We start from the raw sequence: 4,902 nt of genomic DNA, 5'->3' as shown, positions 1-4,902 counted from the left end.
GTTTCTCAGTTTGTCGCAGCAGCTGATTGAATCTCTGAATAAAATGATTCTGATTGGTCACAGTATTTGAACTTTTATCCTGTGCTCTGATTGGCTGATGACCAGATATTAGAACCTGCAGCGCCACCTGCTGTCCAGGAGCTCTGGCTCCATGAACCCTGTCATGATGAGCAGGAAGTGATTAACTACGGAGCCCTGCAGGGGACATGCTGCGTTTCCTCATAACAAGTTTACTGCAATAAACACGGGCAACGGATTTCTCCGACACAATGTTGGTAATTAATTCACGCTGTATTCCCAATAAGTCCTTCATTCTGAAGGTTTGGACTTTATTTATTTCTGAGCGTGAAAACGATGTTTCTAATCTGGAAATCTGTCCTGAGRGCCGACAGGTGGCGCTGCTCRCGGCCGCAGATCCATCTCGTTCCTGGGGACTAGGAACAAGTCCAGTTTTGGGGGGTCGGAAAAGTTGCAGTGAAAAGTAACAAAATGTGATTTCAGATGTTTTTAAACCACATTCAAGCTGCAGGACCGAAAATGACTAGTGATTCACATCAAACCTGTTTTTCTCAGTAAGCAGCCTGTTGAGAAATAACATTCTAATTTTATACATTTTGTTCAGCCTGACTGATCTAATCTCTGCTACACCTTTACAAAATGTAAGGTTCTAAATAAAAAAACTTTAATGAATAACTGTAATAGCTGTTGCCTGGCAGCTAGAAGGTTCTGGGTTCGATTCCCGGTCTTCCTGCATGGAGTCTCCATGTTCTCCCTGTGCATGGTGGGTTTTCTCCAGGTACTCCGGTTTCCTCCCACAGTCCAGAAACATGACTGTCAGGTTAACTGGCCTCTCCAAATTGTCCCTAGGCGTGTGTGTGTGTGTGTGTGTGTGTGTGTGCATGGCTGTCTGTCTGTGTTGCCCTGTGACAGACAGGTGACCCGTCCAGGTGACCCCGCCTCTCACCCGGATCGTTAGCTGGAGAGGCAGCAGCTCCTCCTGACCCACTGAGGGTGTAAAGAAAATGGATGGATTGACCTGAAAACYARTATCTGAGCTGCTCTCCTCTCCTTCCCCTGATGAACCTCAGTGTTCGGATTCATTCTCTTCTTTTGTTCCAATTACATTAAATGAACTGACTTCACTAATTGGTAAAATGAAACTTGTTTGTTGGAAATATTGCCCCCCTCTCTGCTTGTCCAGGCTCCAACTTCCATCCAATTATTTCCAATCTTGTAAATAATTGGCAGCTCCCCGATCCAAGGGTTCGTCCCATTGTGTTTTAAAAAAGCAGCAGTGACCCCTCTTTTTAAGAAACCCACTCTTGACCCCGGTACCATCTCCAATCTCCATCCCGTCTCTGATCTGTTTCAGTCTGACTTCAACATCATCCCACTGCAGCTGCTTCAGTCACGATGATCTGTTATCAGCTGCTGGTGACACAACAGGCTGAAGGTCCTGGCTGCCGTCTCAGTCCAATCCACCAGCTGACCTCATATTAATCTGACTGGACATTCTGCATCAAGACGGACAGGCTTTCCTCTGACTCCGCCCCTTTAGCCTGTGGGGTGCCACCAGGCTCAGTTTTGGGTCCACTTTTGTTTTCTTTTGATATCATTAAACTTCCTGGCATCATTCCGTCCTTTTCATTTATCTCTTATCATTCAGACCWTCACCTGGACAGGTTGGCCGTCCTCGTCCAGCGTTTGTCCCTAAACACCAGTAACAAACTGATTATTGCTCCCAGTCACCGACTCAACATCAGCCAGACGACTGTCTCCTKCTGCCTGTTGGTAAAATCAACAGGTGTCACGTCTGACTCATTTCTGAAATCAGACAAACGCTCTCCAGAGTCGACCTGGAGAAAATCCTTCATGCTTCTGTCTGGGTCACTGTAACGTCCTGCCTGGACAAACCTCACTTCCTGTCTGCGATCTGCAGCCGGACGTCTCCTGTCGTTTCTCTGCTGCTCCACATTCACCACACCGGCTCTGGTTCTAGGATTCGCTTTAAACATGCAGAGCGTTTGGCCAGGCTGCTGACCATCTGGGTCACTTTTAACTAAATGCTCTGCTGACCCTCCTCAGTCTGAATCTCCTGGTTGTTCCATGAACCCACAGCGGCCGGGTCGTTCAGTCTGACGCTCTGGAGGTTTTAAAAAGCAGCTAAAACATTTTGACTTTCCCAGGTTTTTATCTCTGGTTGTTTCTTCTGGTGGTTTTGTGTTTTGTAGGGTTTTAAGGTTGGTTTTTATTGTACAGCTCTTTGTGATTGTATGTCTGTGAAAAGCGCTTTATAAATAAACTTTACTTAAAGTGCTATATAAATAAATGTAACATTGAGATATTAACATGGAAAACCTGATGAAAGCCTCATATTACAGCAGAAAGTAAGATGAGAAAAGCTTACAGTGTTCAGACGTCACTGTGAGGAAACGCAAAAGAAAAACATCCCCATGACCCCTACAGGCCTCCGTAGTTAACAGTAAATAATCTGTTGAAACGCAGCAACAAAAGGTGAACAAACAGAACCTGCAGGTTCTGATCAGGTCGAGGTTAGGCTCCTCCCCTAGGCTCTGATTGGCTGACAGCGCTGTGGTAAAGCAGGGTATCACTACATTACCCATGATCCTCCTGGGCTGCTGCACTTTGTAACCATAGACATGAGGTTACAATATGTCTGTAACCAGCAGCCATGTTTCCATCAGCGTTTTATTTATTCATATTTTGCAGCATCGCATTAGAAACCGGCTGCACAGTGGCGCAGTGGGTAGAGCTGTTGCCTTGCAGCAAGAAGGTTCTGGGTTCGATTCCCGGTCTTCCTGCATGGAGTCTCCATGTTCTCCCAGTGCATGGTGGGTTTTCTCCGGTTTCCTCCCACAGTCCAGAAACATGACTGTCAGGTTAACTGGCCTGTCCAAATTGTCCCTATAGGTGTGAGTGTGTGTCTCTGTGCTGCCCTGAGACAGACTGGCGACCTGTCCAGGTGACCCGTCCAGGTGACTGTCCAGGTGACCTGTCCAGGTGACCCGTCCAGGTGACCTGTCCAGGTGACCCGTCCAGGTGACCGTCCAGGTGACCCGTCCAGGTGACCCGTCCAGGTGACCCGTCCAGGTGACCTCGGATCGTTAGCTGGAGAGGCAGCAGCTCCTCCCGACCCACTGAGGGTGTACAGAAAATGGATGGATGACATTAGAAACAGCTGAAGGAAAATACTAAATATAAAATCAATCAAATGCTTCAAGTGTTTGATTGATTTGCTACGTCAGCAGTTCTGACGTAGCCGCTGACCCGCCACCAGGTGGAGACGCTGAGTCAGAAACAGCGACTTCACTTATTATAGATCATCTGATTGGATCCTGCCGACATGGACCCGACCAGAACCGGGCTCAGAGTGAAAAGAAGCAGAACTTCAGTCCAGTTTCTACATGAATAACTTTTATTTGGCGTCTAAACAACAGAGAGCAGAAAAATATTCAAACATTCCAGGAAATTCATTCAAACAGATAAAAATCTGCATCAGAATCAGTTAAAGCTCCGCGCTTCACTAGAAAACCATTAAAGCATTTCATCATTGGTTCTAGCCTCAAATCTCTATGATCTACAGCTTCTAGAGCCGCTCTGGCTGGGGGGTTCTGGTCCTGGTTCCGGTCCATCTCCTCCAGCTGGAAGCAGTTTCCATCTACAAACAGTGAAATCGGGTCGGGGTTCTGGACCTACGGGAATCGTCTTCACATCAGCAGAATTTGGCAGAGCTTCCTGTCCGCCACCGACGGCGACGACTGAAACTTGGACTCTGCTGACGGAAGAAAGTTCTAGAATAATTAGCAACATTAAAGGTTTGGCTCTGCATGAAACCGGGTCGCTCCAGAACCGACATCAAGGCAGCAAGAAGCTCCTGGCAGAGCGAACATGTGACCCCGAGGACAGAGGGGCGGGGCTTAGCAGGGGGACTCCACTGATGGACTCGGTGAGACTCGTGTCCTCCAGTCCTACGCTGGGAGTTTAAAGGGACAGGTCCAAGTTTTACTGCAGGCTGTCCTCAGGGTCGGGGGTCAGGGGTCACCGTAAAGACTTGTAACCGAACTCGGTGAACTCCCAGGCCCTCTGTGGTTCTCCATATGAACCTCAGAGGTCAGAGGTGAAGGTGGAGCTGCAGGTGTCTCCATCTGTCTCTCATTTGGTCGTTTGGACTCGTCGTCCAATAGAAACTCGTCGTTTTGGTTCGTTTGTTCTTCAGAGCGACAACAAACAGAATCTGGGTCAGAACTTCTTCTTTGGACGCCGATCAGCACGTTAATATTTGGCTCCATCACAGGTAGGCTGAAACATGGCCGACAGGAAGTGGCCWCACCCGCCTTTTTGTGTTCATAAAGAGACGGTGAGGACGTCCCAGAGAGGCGTCCACCATGTCCAAACTGTCCTGCTTCACCTCTGCAGCAGCTCAGAGGTCAGAGGTCAAGGGACAATCATGGAGSTTTTGGTTATGAGGTAGCTTGGCCTGAGCAGCAGGAGGTCAGAGGTCAAAGCCTGAGGTAGAGGTGTGGGGGGGCAGCTGAGGGGGTCTTCCTCCACTACAGTGAGCTCTACTGCCATCTGCTGGCCAGAACGTGGTAATCCCTTTGGTTCTGGCCCCAGAGGCCCGGCAGGTCCGCTACCTGCTCAGGGGGTTCTGAGGCCCGGTTCTGGTCGGACCGGCGGGAACTCGGCACAGTTGGTGATCAAACGGAAACGACACCAAACTAAAGAAAAAAGGTTTTGGTTCAAGCAGGAAGTGACTCATTCCTCAGAGGACGGTCAGGGGTCAGGGGTCAGGGTCAATGTGACCGGGTCGTCATGGTACTGGGTCAGAGGGGTTCAGCTTTGGCTCAATGTGGGAGAGGTAGTGAACAGAGCGGCCGGTCT

Source organism: Poecilia reticulata, linkage group LG16 (assembly GCF_000633615.1).
Source record: "Poecilia reticulata strain Guanapo linkage group LG16, Guppy_female_1.0+MT, whole genome shotgun sequence".
NCBI classification, from domain to species: Eukaryota; Metazoa; Chordata; class Actinopteri; order Cyprinodontiformes; family Poeciliidae; genus Poecilia; species Poecilia reticulata.
Note: the sequence above shows the minus strand (reverse complement) of the source record.